Source organism: Lissotriton helveticus, chromosome 1_1 (assembly GCF_964261635.1).
Source record: "Lissotriton helveticus chromosome 1_1, aLisHel1.1, whole genome shotgun sequence".
In the NCBI taxonomy this organism is placed as follows: Eukaryota; Metazoa; Chordata; class Amphibia; order Caudata; family Salamandridae; genus Lissotriton; species Lissotriton helveticus.
The window spans coordinates 1235453702-1235480139 of record NC_136057.1 but is presented as its reverse complement, the minus strand read 5'-3'; positions in this window follow the sequence as shown (position 1 = coordinate 1235480139).

Genomic DNA, 26438 nt, shown 5'->3' with positions numbered 1-26438 from the left:
CTAAGGGGCACGGAGCGGGCAGGAAGCGCTGGTCCGCAACTGAAAGGGAATAAATGGTGAGTCGACAGTAGCGTTAAACTAAGAACCGCACTAGCGGCACAAGCAGCGCATGCATGAAAACAATGCTGATATACATCAAATCAGTAGTCATAAACAATTAAGCACGTCATAGGCAATATTATCAACATGAGGCCTACTTTAGACCAGTACAAGCATATAAAATAAGGAGCACTTATCTGGGCTGCGGCGCAGCAAAGAAAGAGGAGGCCAGATTAGTGTCTCGATACTTTATATGCTTGTTACTACTATGATTGGTTGTAGTATTGGAGGCGTGGTTCAAAGCCTCATGGGAAATGTTGTTTTCTACCATTGTAGTTTTACTTTCATTGGCTGCTGTTTGTGCAGTAAAGAAATGAGAAAGCATAATCAGAAGCCTCCGGTCCTGCCATAGAATCACAGACAGGGCATACCCTGGGTCAACCCTCTCCCATTTGGTGTTTAGAAAGTCATGCATTTTGAGTGACAGCATTTAACTTCTTCGTTGTCAACAATTGCCCCCAAAACAGTGAACACTGATGAGGGGGTGAGCTTGTCTTCACTTTCTGTCACGCTGCACCTCAGTGCTCTTCAGGGAGCTGGAAAACTTTGTGTGAAGGACAGTGAGGCAGAGACAGGAATGTAGCTCCTGCATACATAGAGTACAAGTGGCATCATTTATGGTGCTCAGTGTGAAACAGCAGCTGAGGTACACTGCAGTGCTGAATGCCTTCTGGGTGTATTCATGCCAGGTGGATGACAACAGTGGCACAAGACCTGGTTCACTGTACTTTCTGTCTTGGCCCTGCACCATGAGAGTATCGGGCGGAGGGAAGGTCTTGCCAGGAAGCTTTCGGCCTCTGCATACCTGTCTTTGTCCAGCAGTGAAAAAGCTTCCAATCAGCTGCTGAAGAACAAAAACATTGATTTTGTAGGGTCCACTTCACTCACAAATGACCAGCACTCCCATACCGTTGCCTAATGACACTGAACAGAGACTTGTGTGCTGCCACTACAAACCACTCCACTATGGGTCAACAGCTTCAGTCCCATATGTTATGGGCTCTAAATCAAGCAAGTGAAATTGCTTCACCTGCCCTCCGGATGGATAGTATTTTTGATTCATAATTGAGTTACAATGAGCCCCTCACATTCCTGTTCCTCAGAATTGCTATACCTTCTGTACTTAAAATAACTATGCGCCTGGCACAGATAATAAATAAATGAAGAATTGAAAGTGTGTGCTAGTTTACTACCTGTGCACTAATGCCTTTTTTGCTCATGCAGGCAGAATCCCGGCACTTATGCTGAGCCCTTAAACTGTTGTTGAGTTGTTTATTGTGTGTGAATAGCTACTTAAATGTCCAAGTAAGTCACCAATTCTAAACTGCCCCCCTAAGCTACAGCTCAGGTACCAAGGTACTCCTATCCTCTGCTCATTGCCTTTGAGGACGCCGTGAGGGCCTGTTGTCAGTGTGCAGTTTTGCAAAATACTTCATTATGCCATCTGCACAGGGTCGAATAGTGCGTTGGCATTTACAAACCCTCCATCTTACTTTAGTTTCAGAGGTTTTCCCAGAGGTCAAACTGTAGTGCCCACTTTCCCAGATATTGTCTTTATTTCCATCTATCCTTTTCATTGCACAATTCTGGGGCTAAATTATGGAAAGAGAGCACTGTTCCTGTCCTGCACTACCATGCTGCTTTAAACAGGTGTACCAGGTGCAGTCAGGAGAGTGAGCCCTATTACCATGAATGGGCTGCCCATAGGGCAGCGGCAAACTTGCTCTGCCCTTGGGGCAGCGCATTCAGTGAAATACGGAGTGGCTGCTTCAAAGCAGCTCCATGCTTCACAATGCAGGACGGCATTCCGCCCGCATTGGAAAGAAGAGAGACTCCCCTGAAGGCGGTGCAGTGATTGACAGCGTGCACTTACAGGGGGATGTCTAGGGCGTACATGGGGCCCCCTTTTAGGCCTCCAGATGGCGCATTGACAGTGTGCCACTTTTTTGGTACCCTGTGAGTGCACCTCCTAAGACCCTACTTGTGTCAGTGTCCCTGCGCATACTGCAACCTGGGTGCAGAGCCACGCCCCCATGCAAATGAGGAAACACCCTCTCATGATATCGCTGGCTCTACATCTTCACCAGCACTATAAGTTGTACAGAGGGTACGCATAAGCTTCTGCAACCCCTTCTGTAATACCATCATGACCTGAGGGCACACAAAGCAGGTGCACCTTGGGCACAATATAAAAAAATAAGACCCCTGATAGTTTCATGCCTGACATGGGAGCTTCTGATTGTGAGTGCACATTGTGAATGTCTGAATCTTTAAGTGATACTTCGAGGTGTGCCTGGGTGTTTTGTGTCTGCTGACCTCATGATGTATATTAATCTGAATCTGTGGAGGAAGGGCAGCTCGCGCAAGAAAACATTGTCCACACCTTCTTTTAGGAGCAAGAAAGGCCACTTTTATTTTAGGACAGGTGCATCATCAATATCATAAACATATTCATTATTTATTTATTATTTACATAATTCAACTCTACAGTGAGCCTACGAAACCTAAATCCCAAAACCCCGAACAAACTCCTGCCTACTAACCCTAGCCTACCCAACGCTACCCTTCAGGATGGCCAACCCGCTCCAGGCTGCCCACCCCCACTAACAAAAACCCGCCTACAAAAGAACAAAGGCACCCATCCTAACAGTGGCAAACCTACCTAAACTAAAACAGTGCCTAGAGCACCGCAAAATAACAAACCCAGAAATAAAGAAAGAAAAAGAAAAAAGAGGGAGGGTGGGTGGGGCAAAACAACCTCCCTACACGCCTCCCGCCACGCAGTTGCTAATCCCCGCCTGACTTCCCCTTTTCAACCCTCTGCTAATCAGCCCCCACCTGTTGATGTTCCTCGCGCGAACCTGCCCAGGGAGAGACCGGCTCGCGCCTGGCTCTCCCTGGGTCCCCCCTCGCGCAAGAAAACATTGTCCACACCTTCTTTTAGGAGCAAGAAAGGCCACTTTTATTTTAGGACAGGTGCATCATCAATATCATAAACATATTCATTATTTATTTATTATTTACATAATTCAACTCTACAGTGAGCCTACGAAACCTAAATCCCAAAACCCCGAACAAACTCCTGCCTACTAACCCTAGCCTACCCAACGCTACCCTTCAGGATGGCCAACCCGCTCCAGGCTGCCCACCCCCACTAACAAAAACCCGCCACCCAGGAAAACCTTTAGCGTTTTCCTGCCCCACCTAAAGGAAAGGAAGGAGCACACCACAACTGTACTTGAAGAACCTTGCTAATCAAGTCCCTGAGCTCAAGGAGGTAAAAAGAGAGGCCCAAAGCTGAGAGATGCACACCGTCCTCACAAAATAAATGATGTTCAGATACTTGTAAATGATAATGGTTCAAACTGTATATCCCCCAATGTTGACAAAAAAGGCGCATTGTCCTGTTCACTTTCCGTCTAGCCTTTTCCAGGGCAGAATGGGTCCGTGCCCCACGCCAGTGCAAACGGGGCACAAACTCAGTCCATATGAGCATGGTGCTCTCCCATGTGGTTCGGATGATTTCCAGGTCCTGCTTCATTAATTTTAACAAGGTCAGCCCAGAGAGAGAAACCAAGTCATTCTCTCCCAAATGTAGCACCAGGAGATCCGGAGGGCCCCCCAAACACTGCGAAACCAAAGCAGCCAAGGCGGGAAAAAGCCCACCCCAGCGCATTCCCCCTGTTCCATGCCATGAGACTTCATGTGTCATACTGTTCAGGCCAAGTGATCTCCCACAAAGCTGGCTGGCAGCGGCTAAAGCTGCTCGTTTAATAAAAGAGTGCCCCAGTATCCACACCCTTCTTTTGCATCCGGCGACTGATAGCCAGGGACCTAGGAGAGAAAGAAATGTTAGACCAGCCAAAAATGCACTATTTCCTCACATACTTTTCACAACACTTGGAACGCCAACGACCAATGCGTCGGATCTGGGACCAGTCCCACCCCAGGCGGGCGGCCTCCGTCGCCGCACCAATTCTGAAGGAATGGGTACCAAACTGAACAGGGTCCTTCCCCAAACGCAACAAGACCTTACGTAATACAGCCAACAATTGAGATGCAACTATGGGACTACCATCCGCATGACAAAATATGGACCCCTGTAGAAAATGCGGAGAGGACACCAACCCTTCCCATTCCCCAACCGGGCAACATGCAGAGACCCCACTCCTACCAAGGAACACCCACTTACCCCTCCCCATCTGGTCGGTTTTGGATGCCCGCAGCCAAAGTCGCACTCTGTCACTTTCCAACACCACCTCACCGCTGGTCATACCTACCCTGCCCCGCAACCCCAGCAACTCTGATGCCCGAAATGCCCCAAAGAACAACCACACAAAACACAAACGAAATTTGGCACACTCAAAAGCATCATGACAACACACCTCCAGTTCCGGCAACATCAACTGGAGCAATTCAAACGTCACGGGCTGCCGGAGCTGCTGACCCCCAGCCCGGAGCCTGGCCAAACCTTTCAACAATTTACGAACCAACACCCCCCCAACCGGATCCCTCCCCCACCAAAGCTGTCCATAAAAAGAAACCCCAGCCAATTTACCCGAAATGGTAGTGGGCGACAGGCCTTTGTCCGCCAGATGTAAAACAAACTGCAAGATGCATTGTTCATCAGACCAACCAGCCCTGAACGGCCCCATCGAAACCTTGCAAAACTGCAGAAACTCAGACCAGGCTTTCACATAACCCCGCCTGGTGGATTCAGCCACAGAATTTTCCACCAAGTGGTGAACCCTCAATCCCCCAGGTCCCATACGTACTGTGGGATCGGTGTTGGTGCCAGGTCCGCCCCAGGAGCTAACTTGCGGAACTCGGACCACTGAAAGCGAGACAAAGAGTCAGCGATGCAATTAGAAGTACCAGGAACATGCCGCGCTTTAAAGACAATATTCAGTTGCAGACACCGCAGCATGAATGCGCGCAGGAGCCGCAAAACCCGCAAATCGCGAGCCTTTTGGTGATTGACAAGGTGTACTACAGCCAAATTGTCCACGTGAAACAAGACGGTACGATTCTGAAACTCATCCCCCCATAGGTGCAAAGCAACCAGCAGCGGGAAGAGCTCCAGAAACGCAATGCTGCGACCCTGATCCTTCCAGTGCGCCGGCCAGCCGGCCGCGCACCATCGACCTTCCCAAAATATTCCGAATCCGTGAGCCCCTGACGCATCAGTGAACAACTGTACTTGCCACACCATGTCCTCATCCGCAAAAAACAAGGACACGCCATTAAAGTCTTGCAGAAAACGAAGCCAGACAGTCAAATCGGCACGCACAGCGGTGGTAATGCGCACCCTATGATGGGGAAGGCTTGCTCCGGACATGGACAGACCCAGACGTCTGCAGAACGTCCTGCCCGCCCGAACAACCCGGCAAGCAAAATTGAGATAACCCAACAACTTCTGAACAGTTTTCAAAACCACTTTCCGCTCCCCCAACACCAGATGTATGAAAGCAGACATTTCCTTCACTTTAGCCACAGGCAGTCTCGCCACCATAGACAGAGTATCAATTTCGATCCCCAAAAAAGTCAGGGACGTACAGGGACCCTCTGTCTTGTCCGGCGCCAAGGGGACACCCAATTCCTCCGCTAGAGCCTGAAAGATGTTCAAAGCCGACTGACACTGCCCAGAGCAACCCTCCCCAATGAAAAGAAAATCATCAAGGTAATGACAGACCAACGCGTGGCCACTGACAAAAGTGAATCGCCACTGCAGGAAGGTACTGAAGGTTTCAAACAGGGAGCATGACACTGAACAGCCCATGGGCAACACCCGATCCATGTAGAAACTACCATCAAAATGCATTCCTAACAGACTGAAATCCCAAGGATGAATGGGCAATAGCCGGAAAGCCGACTGAATGTCGCTCTTCGCCAGCAAAGCCCCAACACCAGCCGTGCGCACGAGCCGTAAGGCATCGTCCACCGAAGCATAAGTGACAGTTGAGTCAGCTGGATCAATAAAGTCATTGATTGAGGAACCCTCGGGCCAGGACAGGTGATGAATAAGACGAAACTCCCCTTCCGCCTTCTTGGGCACCACGCCCAGGGGTGATACAATCAAGTCAGGCAGGGGACAATGCACAAAAGGACCAGCAATCCTACCAGCCGCAAGCTCTGCATCCAGTTTCTTCCGCACCACATGTGGACTCTCCTTCGCAAACTTCAAATTATCCGACCACCTGCCCACCCTGGGTCCCTGATACCCAATCCGAAACCCAATTTTGAAACCCCAAGACAAAATCTTAGCGGCCTCAAAATCCGGATAATCCACCAGCCAGAGATCGAGAACCTCCTGCCTAATAGGAGTAGGGGCCCTTGTAAACAGACTGATGGTGCTGCCCCCTGCCCCCAGAACCCCGTCCCTGATCACCCCATCTCTGGCCGGGAAAACACTGGGTGAGGGCGTGCTTCCCTCCACACTGTGAACACTCATGTTTATACCTGCAAGCGGGTCTGTTACAGGAACCTCTGTTAAAATGCCAGCAAGTGCCAGAAGCGGCTGATTGACCTCTGCCCCAAACCCCCGCCCCAGACTGAGCGGGGCGAGCTGAAAAGGGCCGATAAAACACAGGTTGCCCGCTAGCTGTGTGGGTCGTAGCAGGAGGGTTTGCCGATGCCATCCATTGCAACCATAACTCAGAGTCAACCGCACCCCACGAACGCTCAGGAAAAGCGGCCATGCGCGCCCTAAATTCGTCATCGTAGGACAACCAAGCAAAGCCTCCAAAATAACTGTGAGCCTTGCGGATGACATCTGCATATTTAAACATGTCTATCGCTTTCTCAGGATGACGTTGACAATAAACGCTGGCATAAATGAGAAAGGCCGAAGTCCAATTCTCTATGGACTTCGGAACCCGAGGCCTCCGAGCCAATTCTAATTCCTCCTCTTTCGACCCTTCTTTTGCCTGGACATCCCTGTGGAGAAGTCGAAAAACATCTACAAAAGCCCCAGACCAGATCAGATTCTTTGTTTTTTCAGATAAATGGGACCCCAAGGGCATCCCCACCCCAGAATAAGGCAACTTTTTCGGTAGGATACTATCCTCCGTTACCCGAGTGGCATCCACCCCGCCATCCCCCGATATAGAAACTTCTTTTGCAACTTGCACAGTAGAAACATTTGAAATTACGGGCCGCTCAAGCCTCGGTGCCAGAGCGACTCGCTCAACCACAACCCCATCACCCGTACCACAGGATCTTGTACTCTTAACCGGGAGACTCTCCCTAGGTTGCACATTTGAAATTACGGGCCGCTCAAGCCTCGGTGCCAGAGCGACTCGCTCAACCACAACCCCATCACCCATACCAACAGATCTTGTACACTTAACCGGGAGACTCTCCCTAGGTTGCCACACTGACCACCACCCATCCTTACCTCTTGGTAACTGCTCCGACTGCTGGGCGACGGCCCCACGATCCCGCTGAGAAGGTCCAGACCACACTGCCCCTCGTACACCTGCAGGGTCCGCTCTAGACTCCTGCAAAACACGAGAAACAGTGGGTTGCCCCAACCCACCCCCCTGGGCCCGTGCTGCCAAAAGCCCAACATCTTTGTCTCTCAATTCCCCCTCTTCCAACTCATCATCATGAAAACTCCCACCGAAAGCTGCATCAGAAAATTCAACTTGATTACTTCCACTGGGCATAGCCCCATCACCAATACCCCCATCATAAAACTGCCAATCAATGGTCTGAAAGCTTTGTGGACAGAAAACTGTAGAAGAGGTATCCGCTCCAGATAGCCCCCCTGAAAGCCCACCACTGGAAACAGCCATGGGGACAGTTCCCGGGCCCGTAGAAACTGCCAACAGCCGCCCAGCCGAAGGCGCAGATTGAAAACTGCTGCCGCTCAAGCCAGACGATGAAGGGTGCGCGACAACATGGTCCCTGAAAGCTGAACCGCAATTTTCCCCCAAGGGACGGCCCACCGACGCCAGACCATGGACACCTCCCGACCCAGTCGATTGACCCCCCAAGTGGCCACTTGGCCGCCCCCTGGGGACCGGGAACAAGGCTTGCCCCGGGTACTGGGGCGCCCCCTTGTTGAACAAACCCCTCATACCAGGAGCCGGGGGCGTGGGGATGGCAGCCCGAGGGCCAGGCAAACCGGCTGCCACAGCCTCAGTGGCCGGGGGGGGCAGCAATCTAGAGACAGTGCCCATTGGAACCACAGCAGGGGCAGGAGTGGGGACCACAGGAGGGGTTGGAGCCGGCAATGCAGCAGTGAGTGGCCCAGCACCGGCGTCACCCGTGTGCGGGGAGCCAACATCGCGGGGGGGGGGCAGGGCCAGGCCCCAGCATGGCAGGAGAGAGCATAAAGCACTGGCCATTAAGCCACAGGAGTGGGGAAACCCCCCCCGGAGAATTGGGCACCGTAACGGCAGGGACTACAGGCATACCGGCAGGGGGAGGGGTCGGCGCGTGCCCAAGGGAGTCCAGGCTCCGCCCCCGCTTCGGTTTAGGGCCCGCCTGCAGCCTCCCCGTCTTCCCCGAGACCAAGCCGCCTGAACGCGGAGCTTGACGGCCCGCAGAACGCCCCCGCCTCCCCCCGGGCGCCCCGCGGGAACCAGCACCAAGTAACTGGAATTCACATACCTGCTGGGGGGCGCCCGGGTCACCCGGCGGGGGCTCCACTGCAGCGACCGGCAAAACGAGCATGTGCCCGTCCGCAGGCATGGCCGCCTCGCCGTCTTCCTCCTCCTCCGGGCCCGGGGTTAAACAAGCGTCCACGGCCCTGGAAACGCCCTCGGAAGCCTTGCGAGGTGGGCGGGCCAGTCCGACCCACGCCTCCGCTGGGACACCCGGCCGCAGCAGGTCCTCGCGCCCGGCATCGCAGAGGAACCGCACGGCCCTCCTGACCTCCTCCACGTCCTCCATGTGGTCAGAGAAAACCAAGGTACGACAAATACACGCCGCAAAACAACCTCCCTACACGCCTCCCGCCACGCAGTTGCTAATCCCCGCCTGACTTCCCCTTTTCAACCCTCTGCTAATCAGCCCCCACCTGTTGATGTTCCTCGCGCGAACCTGCCCAGGGAGAGACCGGCTCGCGCCTGGCTCTCCCTGGGTCCCCCCTTGGACTGATGGCATCGGTACACATGCCCTTCAGTGCTAGGAGGGAGAATGCTGTATCTTTTGGCGGAGAGACGTAGGGTCTGGCTGGCATAAAATCATAGTAGTGGAACTGTACAAGTACCGCCCCTGCACTGAGCTGGGAGTGACTGCTGGCCACTCTCTCCCTTTATCCTGTGCCCGTTTGCTTCCAGCTCCTCCTCGCAGCACAGACGTGGTGCTGAAACAGTACCTATATCATGTGCAGTCCCATGCATTGTATATTGGGTATCACCCAGGTATTACCTGGGGTTAGTAAGTAGGAGCAAGTAACGTCAGAAGTCACATACACTGTTGAGGCCCGCCCCACATACCTAGCTTGCCTCATATCACTAGCATGCCTCATTCACTCCTACTGGCAGTCCCCCTCCCTCACAACCTGCCGGCTTACATTTCCTATCTCTCTGATCCATTTTCTTTCCAACTTGCTTCCTCATCTGCTGTTGCTGTGTTGTGTAGTCACCATTACCTGTGCCCCCCTTCCTGCCGGATCTCTTAGCAGCACACATCCTGCAGGGTATGGCGCCCGGACATCATTATCAGAATGTCGCCTTGAATTAATGTGCCTGTAACTATTGCTTACAAAATTATTGCAGCATTGGAGTTTCTATGATAAAATCTACATCTAATGGGGTGATATTGCTGAAAAGGTTATTTATCGCACAATATTTGCGTCAGAGTTTATTTCAGTAGCATGTGCTCCTTTGCTCCGCTTTTTGCCTGATCATTGTGCAGGGCCTTTGATTGTGGAAGCTCGTCCTTCCAGCCCTGCTGTTGCTCAACTTTCCTCCTGCAGCCCTTCTATCATGGCATTGCTGTCTGCGACACGCATGTCATAATCGGCGAGGCGTGAACCGCACGCGCGCTGGATGCCCGGCCCGCGGGGCTCCGTCCGCCTGCAGAGATCACAGACAGAAGCCTGCAGCTTTCAGCAGAAGCTGTGCCTTTACACTCTGTGGGGGTTCAGGATAACTGCGAGCTGGGAGCCCAGACCGAGCTAACCCTTCACATTCGACTGCTCATCTGCTTTGTCCATGGTAGTCACTTTACTGTTGGAATCGACTATTGCTTTGGTTTGTCCTAACCTTGTTTGGAATTTGAACAAGTTTACTCTGGAATGCCTCAAATTGGGGAGAATGGAGTAGCAGCAAAAAGAAGGTGGAATCACGAGGGGCAGTGTCATGAAGAGCGGATCTGAAAGTCAACTTGTACATTTATTTTTTTAAAACCTCTGCGCCAAAGACATTGGCAACAAGGACAAACATGACAGTAAATCTGTTCCGTGTTCATTAGCTGGTCAGAAACAGGCACAGTTTAAAATATCCTACAGGGTTAATGCACCTGCTGCATGGATCTTTATCCATTTAGCCATTTCAAGTGTCTCATAATGGTAAGATAACTCTTGTGGATAATGCACCTACATGCGAGATAGGTTTGTGGCCTAGAGACACAGATTTAAATCATTATAAACCAGAATGCAGGGTAAATATGCCTGGTGCAGAGCATTTTTTTAAATTATTATAAAGATAGCTATTTGGGTTACTGTTTTGTATCAGACATCCTTGTGTTGTGTGCAGGTCATAAGTTACAAGACGTGTAATATAGCACAGTGAGTTATGAATCTGCAACAAGGAGAAGCATGCAAACCGCAAGGTGTAAGTGTAGAGACTTGTGTTTTTCTCAGTCTTTTGTTTTTCTAAGTGTGATAAAAAAAGGTTCTTTGAGAAGTATAAAACATTTATTAGTAGAGGGTACCCCCGATTGATTGGACTAAAGGATAGAATATGGGATAGGACGGCTAAGAAGCTTTTTAATGGGGGGCCTTATACGCCCGAAGCGGATATATGGAACATACCGCAATTTACTCAAATAGAACGGGCAATGTCAACTAAAAAATGGACAGAGTGGGGTTGCCTGATGCTATCGGACCTATAGCCAGGGGATAGGTTGCGATAGATACATTTGAATTGGGGGCTGGACAATTCCTGCAATATGCCAAGATAGCAGCAATGGCTCGACAACTATTCCCAGAAGCCCCGGAGCATACACATACATTGGTCACTATGATCGCAATGGCGGGCGGCCAGAGGTTGGTATCTCATCTATACAGGGCATTGAGATATGATAAAAGGCCAGGCCCCTGAAGGTAGAAGAGAAATGGCAAGAAGTCAGTGAGTATATGATAACAGCAAAACACTGATGATAATTCATGAAAGTGTCCGGAAAGTGTCAGTATGTAGTAGATTTAAGCAAATACAATACAACATAGTCCACATGATCTACCTCTCACCCAGGCGGCTACATGCCATAAATGCAACTAGGGACCCATAATGCCCCTGATGTCAGCATACACAGGCAGACTTCGTACATATGGTATGGCATTGCCAAATAATACAAACCTATTGGGCTGACATTCTGGAGCAATTGAAAAGAGTGACAAATTGGACAGTAGCCCTGGAGGTGAGGACCTGTCTTCTCGGTTTGATTCCCAAGCACCCCAAATGTAAAACGAATAGACAATTCCTGATTCTGGGGATTATGATTGCTAAGAGAAGAATAGCAATTCATTCGCTAACCCGGCAAGGCCCACAGTTAAATAATTGGAGGAAAGATTTAAAGGAATGAGTGCTAGCAGAAAAGGAACATATGAGGACAACTAGAAAAGATGATAAGCTCCCGGAGGTACTGATGACATGGGGGGGCAATGGTTCAAGAGATAGCGGAGCCTGCCCCACCCACACAACATGAGTCACAGGTAGGAGAACACCAACATTATGATTGCTGCTCATAGTCAGGAAGCAGGAGGAAGGGACACCTAAAGACTAATTCAGGCATAAACTCAGGATATCAATCCGGCATACACTGGTAGAGAGGGGAGGGGGATAAGTGGGCGGGGTATTATGTTAATAGTTAATATATTTAAGCTCAAAAACCCAAAGCTTAGGAAAGAGAACTTGTAACAGAAGATATTTGCACTAAAATATGGAACTCCCAGCATTACCTGAATGATAAATGACTGTCTATGTATATTGACTATGTTTTTGAAATAATAAAGAAACTTTATAAAAACAAACAATAAAAACCAAAACATTTATTAGTAGAGGCAACCCCAACCTCTAAGTCTGTTGAGCCCACACACACTTCAAATCTTGACTTTGTATGTGTCCAAACCTCTATCTCTCAAAACGTAATTCTTTCCGGTATGGATGATATGTGACTCTTACAGCTTGTAGCCTTCATTGTCTTTTGTAAAATTTTCCTTAGATTGACTGACACACTTGTATGATTTAGTCAGGATACAATTGTATGATTCATTGCCTCTGTGAATTGTAAAACGTTTGGACACCATACATTGGGATGAGTAGCGTTATAAATAAAATGAAATAAATAAAAATAAATTACTAAGTTCTCTATATATGGTAATTTCTGTAATTACACATAGACAGATACCTTTCATATATTTTGAGGGCCTGCACAACTCTTACATACACATTTGGAAAAGTAAAATGATCATAGTTTAAACAGTTATGCCCAAGTATGAGAAAAAACAGATCAGCATGTCCAGACAATTCCAGCGCCACTCAAGTCCGGCGGAAAGCCTCCCAGAAGTACGACCTCCCCGCCCATTATGTCTGATACATAAAACCCTAGCAGCATGGAGAACATGCACTTCCACTGGTCCACGTGAAATAACACAAGTAACAGGGAGATGTTTGACAGTTCTAGACAGTGATACAGCTAGTGGAGGTGAGGAAGGGAAGCCCAGTCCCCTGAGGACCAATAATGAGGGTGAGGCTACAGGATTAGCGCCGGTAGTCAAGGAAAGAACAGAAAGCGAATTCGAAGGCAAAGCCCAACCAAAATGACCAGCGCAGAGCCCAGAGTGAAGGAGTCAACCTAGATGGGATGTGGAAGTTCAAGCTATGGAGAGAGAGAAAGAGCTTGCACCCAAGAAACTCAGTAAGGAAACAGAGGAGCGCCCTCTCACCCCACATAAGGAAAGCAGGGGTAGGTACAGGGCTCCGTTCCGGGAAAGAATCATAGGTAGACTTAGATGAGAGGCTTCTGGCAGGGATCTTAGCCTCACCAATTCTTAAACTTAGGAAAGGTGCTGAACAGGAAGTCAGAGACTAAGGCAGCCTGGTACTGGCTCTACCAAGATGAACAAAAACATGATGGCATCTTTGCGCGTGCACGAGGGGAGCAGCGACCAGGATATATGCTGCTCCACCCAAATGCATGGTAAGGATGGACTAACCCCAAGGGAGATAGTGGCCAGAAAGGAAGCCAGCAAGCGTGCAAATGGCACCAGTCTAAAAGGGAGCTCCTCCGCAAACCTCCAGAGGGTTTCAACTTAGTTATGGCAGCAAAGGCCAGGGAGGTTGACAGCAACCAGACCATAGGAAATGTTACTACTGCCATGGGACGAGAGCTAAGGGCCCCCTCATTCTGCAGGGGTGGCGGGCCTTTGTCACGCCACTGAAGCACTTATGAAGCAAGTTGCATGTGTTTTCTTTTATGACCTTGGCATCAAGGTATTAAATGCTAGCTAGCTCTCAGGTAAGATGAGACGCGAACAAAATGGTTTTTAACTGAGACTTGCGGCCCAGATGGAAGGGAAAACAAGAAACCTCCCTCACTCCCTGCAGGGTACTGTTTTGAACACAAAGCAGACAAAGTGTGGGTGCTGCTGATTGTGTGGCAGCCATCTCTGCCAATTACACCAGGACAAAGTCAGCATATATGACTGGGGCTGGAGCAGATCCAGGATCCAGCCCAATAGTAGCTGCTGAATTTGGGATCCAGCAGGATCCCCGTCCTTTACTGCACTGATGTTACTAGTTAATACTGCTTGCATGATTAGTTGCATGGGTCCTTCCCTTTAAGCCTTTCAACGCTAATTGTACTTCAAGCAACATGTTTTGGATAGGATCTTACCCTTGCAAACTGATTTGGATATAACCTGTTGAAATGATTGGCAGGTAGCCGCAGCCTAAACTCCAATGCTGAATTTTGTTTGCCATTTAGGGCGTGATTTAGATCTTGGTGGATGGATTACTCCATCATAACGGTGACTGATATCCCTTCCGCCGAAATATAAATCACATTATATCCTATGGGATTTATATTTCGGCGGACAGAATATCCGTCATCATTGTGACAGAGTAACTCATCTACCAAGATCTAAATCAGGCCCTTAGTTGCATGTGTCTGTCCTTTACTGCAGTTTCTGGCCTCCATGGTCAGGCTAATAATAACTATACACTTCAAGACACTTGAGAAGACACATTCGAGTCCCATCCAGCTCCACAGTCTATTAGAGGACATTGCAGATCCGATTTATTTTCTAGCTTTCTCCTGACCAGGCCTGGACCTTATCGGACTTCGGGCATTTCCCCAGGAACTTGGAAGAGTGGGGGGCAGAATTGCAGCAGTGGGGGCTAGTTTTGTTACTGGGGGCTGGTTATTCAGTGGTTCTGCTCTATCGGCCCCAGTAACAAAAGCAGCAAACACATTATGTAGCTTCCTGGGGCCAGGCAATGAGAAAATTGCCAAGGTTGCTTTGCATTCCCAGTCCACCCCTTTTTCTGGCTGTGTCTCTTACTGTACTTTGTGAGACTTGAGTTTTGTGTTTCTTTTTAATTTGACCTGCCAGCTCTCATCCACAAGCTCACTAGTTGGCAGTACTTACCTAGCCATAACCTTACTTTCTGGCAGTACTGCCTTACCCACAGTCTCATTCACTGATCTTATTCACTCCTTTGCTAATTCATATGACTTACACACAATCAACTGTCACTCATTGACAACATTCACTCACAGATATATTACTTGACAGCACTCAACCACAGCCTCACTGACTGGTAGTACTCACTTCCTTGCTAACATTTACAATTAATCCACAAGCTCTTTAGTTGGCAGGATTCACTCACAAGCTTGCTTGTTAATAGCAGTAACTCACATGACTCACTCACCATGCACAGTAACTGACGATAATAGTACTCACTCCCTCAGTAACTCATTCACTCATTCAGGCTCCCCTGCTGAGAACATCTGAACACTCACAAGCTCACTCACTGGCCTTACTGAATTCTTTGCTAACTTATTCTACTCACCCGCAAGGTTATTTGATGACAGAACTCATTCACTCACAAGCTCACTCCATGGCTCACTCATGCCACTCAGAATCTCACCTATATAGAGTAATCACTCTTTTACAAGTTCACTCACTGACAGTACGCACTCCCTCATTAACTCATACCACTAATTCACCTACAAGTTCATTCAGTGACAGTAATCTTGCTAAAAGTACTCCCTAACAAAGACATTCATTGAGAGTTCTTGCTCTCTGCATAGCTCATACAATTCTTTCATTCAGACAAAAAAACTCACTAACAGTACTAAGCTAACAGCTCACTCACTGATAGTACCCAATTCCTTGTTTACTCATAGTGCTTACTTGCTCACTGACCAAGAAGATCGCTCATAGTATTTACCCCTTCCATTGCTGACTGAAACCACTAAATCAAGTAATGAGTGACAGCAACATTTCACTTACCGCTTAATAAAGACAAAGAATGTGCTAAAAAATGAAAACCTTCCTTCTTCCATGAATGCAGATTCATAGTTTTCCTGTATGATCATCTTTACACTGAAAATAATTTGTGACCTCAAAGGGTTTACTGCCAATGTTTAACTGACCCAATTGGGGAAGAAGCAAAGATGCAGATAATGCAAATGTCTAATTGGTAAAATAGCTACAACCACTAAACAATAGTAAAACAATATAGTTGGGTCAGTCGAGATAAGAATCAAATATAAAAATATGAAAGTGCATGCAAAGTGTATGAGAAGTCACCAGGCACATGTCAAATGTTATGTGATTACACTGGAAATTAGCCTGCAACCCCAACCTCGCCTCGAAGAAATTAAGGGTTAAGGAGGATTTTTTTCACACATCCAGCTTTCAGTTGTGACTGTTTTTCAACTTCTTATTCTTATTTTTCTTCACGGTCTGTGGAGGCTACTTTTGTTCTGATTTCCAGTATACAGTGTGGATCGCCATCAGATCCCTACAATGCCAATATACGTACTGAGGTTCCGACCGGTTAGGCTTTTGAGCTGTAGGTGGCCAATTTACAGATTCTGTAATTTACCGATTTATTTTAAGTAATCGGTAAAATACCGATTCCTTAAAATACCGAATCGGTAAATTACCAAATCTGCAATGTAGGGAGCACTCAAATGAGTGAATTGCATAGTTAAGGATCTGGTATTTACCACCAATTAAAAGTTGGTGGTAAATATCGAAAACCTTTGGAAAATCATTTTTGTGCATTTCCAAAAGTACCATGTGGCAGACATGTGTGCCACATGTGCACACATGCATGATTCAGGGGTGCAACAGGGTGTCAATGTGATACCCTGCCACCCTTGAATGTGTTCCCCCATTACCGAATCAGTATTTACCGATTTGGTAAATCCCATTCATTCGTATGGGCCTCCAGGCCCATAGGAATGAATGGGGATTACCGAATTGGTAAATACCGAATCGTACCGATTCAGTAATACTTACCACATTTTTTCATACATAGCATTTACCGATTCTAAAATACCGAATTGGTAAAATACGGTAATTTAGAATCGGTAAATTAGGGTTACCTACATCTGGCCCTATATTTCCTATTCTGACCTTGCTCTGCAATACTTCCATTGCAGCTGCTGCAGTACCTCCTGAATGGGAATGGAAGTACGCACTTTTGGTCCTCTTTTGAAAGGCTTCTGCACACTCTTTCATTCTAAGGCCCATTTCTGTGTTACGAATTCTTAGTTTATCAAAAGTAGTACTTTCCTGGATGTGTTATGTTATGTTGATTTGTATAGCACACTAATCAACTGAGATGGTATACAGGACCTTGGGCAAATGTGTAATCCCCAAGGTGCTTCTACGTAGAACTAGGTCTTCAGCTTCTTGCAGTACTCAAGTGAGGAAGAGGCTCTAATGTGTTGTGGGAGGTCTTTCTATATCTTGGGTGGATGTAGGAGAATGAGCGACCACCAGTTTGCTTTTGCCGATTGGGGAATATGTGTGAGTGAGAGTGAGACAGAGTTTAGGTGTTGGTGGGTTAGTGAACGGTGATCAGGAATTCTCAGCAGTCAATCAATCACACATTTATAGAGCATGGCAAATGACAGTGGGATCTCAAGGTGCTGTATTCTGGTCCTGTGTTGTGTAGGGCTTTGTATGTGTGCGTATGAAGTTTGAATTTGCTGCACTTGTGAATGGGTTGCCAGTGAAGCTTCCCGAGGTGCGATGTGATGTGGGTCCAGCGTGGGAGGTTGAGTGTGAGTTGGGCTTTGGAACACCAGCAGCACGCACGATGTGCGTCCGTGTTGCAGTTGCAATTAAGTAGGTCCTATGGGGGGTTGGAGTGAAGGACGGCATTTCCTGTGCTAATAGATGATGGGAAAGGAAGTCCTCTTGCTTAGCTTCTTCTTTTAAAGTCGGTTTTGATGAAAAACCAGTAATGGCACTTCATGTCCAGATGGATGAAGGGAGATCCAGTGATGTCACTTCCTGTGCTGATAAGGGATGGGAAATGAAGTCCTCTGGTTTGGCTGCTTCTTTTAAAGATGGTTTTGGCCAATCTGGTTTCCAACATTTGCAAAGTACAGGATGTGTCTGTCACTGATAATCTTAGACAAGTAGCTGGTCAGCGTAGAAGGGCTCCCCTGATCCTACTTGACACCACAGCATTTTTGGTACTGTGGACTCCACATTGCTGGCACCATATAACCACTCATCCAAGCAACCTGGTTACAGGGAAAGATGTGCCATCAGTATCAGGAGATTGCAATAGTGTAGAAGAACACAATGCATACTGACCTTTATGGCAGATGGCAGTCCATACAGCAATGGGCTCTTGAACACTGAAACACTATGCAGGGACCTGGGATCCACAAGTCAGCAAGCTCCACTTTTATAGCGCAAATCATATTGGCGAGTCCTCACCATCTTTGACACAAAGCAAGCAACACATCTGAAACCAACTGACAAACAATGTCATCAGTATGAGAGACAGCCGGCTAAGACTGCTTCTGTTAAGCAGACCTGCCTCTACTTTTCTGCCTTGAATGTTTTGATAATTAGGTTTGCATTGATCTTGTTATAGCTCCTGCTTTACTCTCCTGTCTCTACAGAGAGAGTTCCCTCCTGCTTTGACCTCCTCCCACGCCCCTTCCTATTTTAACTCTTTTCCATTTCTGATTCAGTGAATCTATCCTAGGGGGTTCCTCTGACTGATTACTCTGAATTATACTTGTGCACACTCACAACCACTCTCCAAAGGAGTTGATCACAATGTATCTTAAGTTGCTTCTGGGGATTACAATTATCAACTGCAGTACAATCAGGATCAAGTAATTTACATAGAATGATTGGCAGTGGGAAGGGGATAAATTAGCAAGAACATAGACTCACATCATACCCTTAAAACATTTTATTGATTACTTTCCTTGTTTTGTTTCTGCTCACTTGTATTCACAACTGTGTGTTTCCTATTTCCAATGGAAACCCAATGCTGTCTAATCTGTCCTGCTGGTCTTTTGCTCAGGCCTGAAGGACTAATGTGTATTAGCACCCCTACGGTTCAACTGGTACTTTGCAGACCTGAGTCGTCTATTAGATGATGCTGAGACACATCTGCCCAAACTGGGCATCCTCAACCTCTCCACCTTCATGTCGACAACTTGTCTTGAAAAGACAAGCAAGGGTTGGGTTACAGAAACTGTGGAATGTCCTATCACACTGTTGTCAGTAACACCAATTGTTAACCCCTCCCCTGCTGGTGACGGAACCGCTCCGTCATCAGACACGGCCGCACTGTGCTGATGACGGAGCGGTTCCGTCACGGCCCGCTCGGAGCGCCTGCGCGACAGCAATTCCGCGCCTGCGCTGAACGTTCTTAAGAGCGGGCGGGGCCGTAACGGAACTGCTCCGTCATAAGCACAGCGCAACCGCGTCTCGTGACAGAGCGGTTCCGTCACGAGTACGCGAGCGCCGTGCGGCCGCCCCACCCCCTTAGCGCTGCGGCGGAATTGCCGCCGCAGCGAAGGGGTTAATAAACCACTAGAAAACAAAAACAGTGTTATTCAACAGGCAGATTGGTAAATTGGACTAATGGCACATTTAAACCATACTGCTAGAAATTTTTGCAAATTACAAATACATAGGAATCTTGTCTGAAGAAGGAGGTGGCCACCGACAGCAGCAAAACTCATTAAAGTCAAGGGGCTCATCATTATTTTTCACATTCAACTGCTTGCTGATAACCACAACAAGCATTGTCATAGCCAATAGGTCTCGCCTTTGGGACCTTATAAGTGTTTAGCCATGGAAACAGTTGATGTTGTTGCACCAAGGATATTGTGCTGCAAACTAAATACTTATAAGATCCCAAAAGCAAGATCTATTGGCTATGCCAATCCTTGTTCCTTGTTGTTTCGTAAAATCAGAGCCGAGTTCGCCAATTAAAAGTTGGAATCTAAATGCTCAACAGATGATTTGTACTTCGAGGAATAAAGGAAACCCCAGTGTACTGAGAAATCATATCAGGTTAATCTTCGCTTCTGGTGCCCCCCAAAAAAAATCAGAAGCGTAGGACCCCCAAAGGGTCCCATTAGCCGTGTTAGGTGTGCTGGCTGCCCCACCTTCGCAAATGAAACTTAAATCGCGGTGAAGGTGAATGGTTCAACCCACATGAAGTATAAAGATAAAGAAAGCTGGGAAGAAAATAAATACATCGATTAAAATCAGTTTATTTTATGTCTCACAGATTTGAAACTTATAAAAATATAATCTTTCAACTGAATGTGTGAAATAAACAATTGAAAATCGTCACCCCTGTGTAAAGGTTGTCCTGGGGTGGTAGGGGTTGGTAAGAAGAAAACCGCCAAACGAATGGGCTGTTCAGTCCCTTTGGGGTTTATTAAATCAAGAAACAGGAAACAAAGCAATAAGTCTCGTAATGTCAACAACAACTGAAGTCTGCCTGCTGCTCTCCCGTCGTCAGTAGACCCCGTGCCAGATCCCAGGTCTTCAGGCTCCAGAGACGCTCAAAGGAAAAGGAAAAGAAAGAATACGCCGGGTTACTGGCGTGGTCGAGACCAAGCGTGGCGAGGGGGGGGGAATAGTGAAGGGGATCACCAGGGACCACAACTGTGCTCTTGCAACCCGTGGAGGTGGTGGCGCTTGCACGCAGTCTCTCCCTCTCGTGATTACCCCGCCGCCCTCTACCCGTTCCCTCCCTCCGTGACAAACACTCCCCTTATGCGCGCCCGTACCTTACGGAGCCACACTTCTCCAGGTGAAGTGTGGCTGGGCGGAGCGTGGTTCCGTTGGCCTCCCGGCTTGTCCTGCGGTGGTCTGCCGGCTGGTCCTGCTTCAGGCTCGGGCAATCCAGCTCCCGCGTCCTCCCGTGCAACGGCGAACCCCACAGTCGCTTCCTCCGCTGCTCCTGCGTTCGTGCTGTTCCGCTCGAACTCTCGCGCTATCAGCACCGTCGAAGTCACGGATTGGTCAGCCGGGGATGACGTCGTAGACGTTGCTCTCGCTTCTGGGTAACCCCAAGCGGCCGCAGAGGGGGCGTGGCAGTCCTGCAGTCGTCGAGGCGGAAAGGAAGAGGGATAGTGGTCAGCTTCGGACTCGTGGCAGGTGGCGACCCCCTGACACATCCCTCCCCCAGGATTTCCCCGATCGGGGGAAAGAGAAAACCGGGACAGAAAGTCAGCGTTTCCCTGTTCGAGACCCTTGCGATGACGGACCTCGATTTGAAAGGACTCTAGAGCCAGAAACCACCTAAGGAAACGGTCATTATGTCCACGATTCCTTTGTAGCCATGTCAGAGGAGCATGATCCGTATACAGGACAAAAGGTCATCCTTCCAGATAATACCGGAGTTTTTCCACACTCCAGCGAACAGCCAAGCATTTTTTTTCTATGGTGGAGTAAGCCTGTTCTCGGGGGAACAATTTGCGGCTGATAAAGAGCACTGGTCTTTCCAACCCCTCTGAGTCCTCCTGGGAAAGAACCGCCCCGATACCCACCCTGGAGACATCTGTCTGGAGAATGAAGGGTTTCTTGTAGTTCGGTGAAACCAAGACGGGCGAGGTGGTAAGGACTGTCTGTAGGGACCGAAAAGCCTTGGTTTCTTTGGGAGTAGGGGCTGGTAGCCTAGGAGAGGTGAGGGATTTCTTTAGCAAGTCCGTGAGAGGTCCGGCCAGGTCCGCAAACTGTGGAATAAACCTCCTGTAATATCTGACCAGGCCCAAAAATGCTCTCAACTCTCTTTTGGTTTTGGGATAGGGGAGGTCTAGGATAGCCTTCACTTTCTCTGTTTGTGGTTCTATTAGTCCGTTTCCTAAAACGTAACCTAGGTATTTCACCTTTCTGAAGGCGACTCTGGTTTTCTTGGCATTGATGTGAAAGCCTGTGGTTCTTAGGCTAAGGAGGATACTCTCAAGGTGGGTTTTGTGATCTTCCCAGGTTTTACTATAGACGACAATGTCGTCCAAGTAAGCGGAAGAGTATTGTTGATGGGAGGACAAGACTGTGTCCATTGCCCTTTGGAAGGTGGCCAGGGCCCCATGCAGACCGAAGGGAAGAACGGTAAACTGATAGTGTCCTGAGGGGGTAGAGAAGGCTGTTTTTTCTTGGTCTGCTGAGTTTAGCGGAATCTGCCAATACCCCTTGGTGAGGTCAATAGTCGTAATATATTGGGCTTCACCAAGACGTTCCAGCAATTCGTCCACACGAGGCAGTGGATACGCATCCTGCTTCGAGACCTTATTGACGGCTCTGAAATCTATGCAAAACCTGATACTCCCGTCCGGTTTGGGAACAAGTACTACCGGAGAACACCAGTTACTGTGTGAGGGTACAATCACTCCTGAACTCAACATCTGGTTGATCTCCTCTTGAAAAGCACGTCTTCTAGCTTCAGGGATCCTATAGGGTTTTTGTTTCACTACTGTCCCGGGTGGAGTGGAAATGGAATGTACCGCTATGTTTGTTCTTCCGGGTTGGTCAGAGAAAACATCGGAATAACGGAGAAGAAGGGATAAGACTTCCTCTCGTTGGGCTTCTGTTATGTCTGGGTTGATAGGAGGGTCAAGGACTGTATGGGGGACAGTCGTGATGGTTTGTACAACTTGTGGGGGTTTCCCTAACCACTTCTTTAGTAGGTTAATGTGATACATTTGCGTCTTATTCCCCTTTAAGCGCAGAATGTAGGTGGTTTTTCCGATTTTACGGATAACCTCAAAAGGACCTTGTCATTCTTTTCTGAGTTTGTGTGTAGAGGAAGGCAACAACACTAAGGCCCAGTCACCCACGTCTAATTCCCTCCATTTTTTTCCCTTGTCATAGAACGTCTTTTGTTTCTTCTGCGCTATGGCGAGATGGTCATGGGCCAATGTCCTCAGTTTATGAAGCCTAGTCTGGAGTTGTCGTGTATAGTCCAACAAGGCCTCCGCCTCGTGAGCTCCCTCCTTTTCCCAGCTGTCTTTTGTGATCTCCAGAAGTGTTCTTGGAGCACGGCCAAACAGTAACTCAAAAGGAGAGGTGCCTAGACTGGCTTGTTTTTGGCTCCGGAGGACAAAAAGGGCCAAGGGTAATAACTGATCCCAATGTTTGCCATCCCCAGACAAAAGCTTCTTCAGGGTGAGCTTTAGACTACCGTTATACCTCTCCACGAGGCCATCCGTCTGAGGATGGTAAACAGATGTTTTAATGCGTCTGATTCGTAGTTGTTTACACACTTGGGCCATCAAGCGTGAAACAAACGGCGTTCCTTGGTCTATGATGATTTCGCGAGGAAATCCCATTCTAGAAAAGACCTCTACCAATTTTTGAGCGATGGCTGTAGAAGTAGCTGCCCTGAGCGGGAAAGCTTCGGGATAACGAGTGGCATAGTCCACTAAGACCAAGGCATACAGATGTCCCCTTGCAGATTTAGGTAATGGACCTATGAGGTCCATTCCAATCCTATCAAACGGTTTCCCTATGATGGGTAACGGATTCAGAGGAACCGCCGGGGGAACATAGGGGTTCCGTCTCTGACATATTTGACACTCCTGACAATAGCGGTGTATCTGTGCATATACTCCGGGCCAAAAGAAGTGCTTTAGGATGGCCTGCCCTGGCTTTTCTGCCCCTGAATGTCCCGCCAGTAAATGGGCGTGTGCAAAAAAAAGAATCTGGTCCCTGAAGGCAAGAGGTACTAAGAGCTGTGGTGCGTCATCTGGTTTAGCCAGTCTGTACAATAACCCGTTTTTCTCAACAAAGGTGGGATATGTCCTCTGTAGAGGATCCTGACCTGAACGGGCTATTTGCCAAGCGTTCGTTAGTGTGGCGTCGTTCAACTGTGCTGTTCTGAAGTGTGTATCCCTAGCCCAGGGTTCGGGAACAAGCAGAGCATTGCGTGGAACAGTTTGTAAGGCGTCGGACAGAAGGGCGGTAAAACCGGGGTTATCTGTTCCTATGATCACGGGTTCAGGTAGGGAAGCCATGACACCCACCACTACTTCTGTTTTAGTGCCTGCAGCGGTACAGAGGCTAATGGTGGCTAGCGGGTACTCCCTAACGTCCCCATGAACGCAGCGAATGTGCACCGTCTTCCCTGGCATTAGACAGGAAGAAGGGACGAGTTCCTGTCGGACTACAGAGTGCCTACACCCAGAATCTAGTAAGGCCCTAACCACTTTCCCGTATATGGTCACACTCACATAGAAGACTGGCGCGAACAGTAGTGAATATGGAGCATAACTGACGTCCATGGGTTCTTCGTCTTTCTCCTTTGTTTTTTTTCTGCAAAACCTCGCTATATGACCCCACTCACCACAGTCATAGCATTGGGGACCAGGAATGGGTTGCAGGTCAGCTTTGGGAAAACGTGGCCGTGGTGGTTCAAACGGGGGTTTTGGGTACTTCTTTTTGTTTTTTCCTGGCAGAGGTTTCTCTGGTTCTCCAATAGGGGGACGCCCTTGGGCACGGGCATACGACGTGGCCATTTCAATGGCGTGTTCCAGAGTCAACCCTGCGTGCTGCTTTAACCAACGCTGGGTGCCATAGGGCAGTGTCTCAAGAAATTGTTCTAGGTAAATCTTATTCATCACGTCGTCTATATTTCCCTCCTGTGGCTTCAGTCACAGGTCGGCAGCTGCTTTCAGTTTATAGAACAGAGTCTTAGGGAGATCCCCGGGTGTTCCCCGTTCCTGCCTGAACTTGAGCCTGTGGGTCTCTTCATCCACACCCAAACGGTCCAGGATATATTGCTTTACTACTGCATACACAGAGGTCCCATCTTTATTTATCATTTGATAGGCGGATTGGGCTTCTCCCGTTAAGAGAGGGGCGAGGTAAAAAGGCCATCGGTCTCCCGGCCATGCACTGGCCCTAGCAGCCCTCTCGAAATTCAGAAAGAAAGCCAGAGGGTCGTCACCTGGGGTAAACTTCTGAAGAGGGACTACAGTCCCGGGTGGGGCGTTTGTCCTGCCTTGTCCCAACACATTAGTTGGTTCTGACCCTCAGCTAGTTTCAGTAGACTATCTGCCTGAGTTTGTATGGCAGTGGTAAAGGCTGTGCGGTCTGCTTCCGCCTGAGAAGAAGTTTGGCCAATTGCCCACTCGAGTTTGTCCTGGCCCTCTTTCATTTGCTGTATTAAGGCTTCCATCTTGTATCAGAGGATAGTTCGTAAATCCCACTTCTGACACTACTTGTAAAGGTTGTCCTGGGGTGGTAGGGGTTGGTAGGAAGGAAACCGCCAAACGAATGGGCTGTTCAGTCCCTTTTGGGTTTATTAAATCAAGAAACAGGAAACAAAGCAATAAGTCTCGTAATGTCAACAACAACTGAAGTCTGCCTGCTGCTCTCCCGTCGTCTGTAGACCCCGTGCCGGATCCCAGGTCTTCAGGCTCCAGAGACGCTCAAAGGAAAAGGAAAAGAAAGAATACGCCGGGTTACTGGCGTGGTCGAGACCAAGCGTGGCGAGGGGGGGGGAATAGTGAAGGGGATCACCAGGGACCACAACCATGCTCTAGCAACCCGTGGAGGTGGTGGCGCTTACACGCAGTCTCTCCCTCTCGTGACTACCCCGCTGCCCTCTACCCGTTCCCTCCCTCCGTGACAAACACTCCCCTTATGCGCGCCCGTACCTTGCGGAGCCACACTTCTCCAGGTGAAGTGTGGCTGGGCGGAGCGTGGTTCCGTTGGCCTCCCGGCTTGTCCTGCGGTGGTCTGCCGGCTGGTCCTGCTTCAGGCTCGGGCAATCCAGCTCCCGCGTCCTCCCGTGCAACGGCGAACCCCACAGTCGCCTCCTCCGCTGCTCCTGCGTTCGCGCTGTTCCGCTCAAACTCTCGCGCTATCAGCGCCGTCGAAGTCACGGATTGGTCAGCCGGGGATGACGTCGTAGACGTTGCTCTCGCTTCCGGGTAACCCCAAGCGGCCGCAGAGGGGGCGTGGTATTCCTGCAACTGTCGAGGCGGAAAGGAAGAGGGATAGTGGTCAGCTTCGGACTCGTGGCAGGTAGGGACCCCCTGACACCCTGCCAGGCTAAAATCTTTAATGGAGTACGCGTTTTCGCTACTATTGTAAACTGCGTGGACTCCTTAAATATTTATTAAATCCTACTATACGTATTATATATGCACGGGTAAATATTTCACTTTGAATATGCGTATACACACGTAAAACAATATTGTCTTACTTTTTTCAGCAGTGTGTTACCGCGAGCGGTATTTTACCGTATTCACACACAATATCCTGTTTGGGTAACCCCACCGATTCAGTACATCCTTGACTATACTGTGGAGATGTTTCTCCTGTTGAGTAAGAGCGAGATTTTCTTGCAACGGATCTGTATCATGTTCTGAAACCAACAGGGAAAGTTAAAGAAGAAACTGGCAAAGTTCGGTAACATATTTAAAAGTTCCCGAGTATGAGAATTACTTTTACAATCTGGACAGACTAAAACACCCAATGACTCATAGCTTTAAAAGTCTTGAAATACATAACTTCTGTGCTTTTTAGGGAAACGTCTTAATGCTAAGAAAAACATAAGTTCCTGTGCATTCTGTTATCTGGAATCATGTGATCGGTTTGGGGTTATTCATGAGGGCTAAAATGTTTATATAGCGCCACGAAGTGAGGG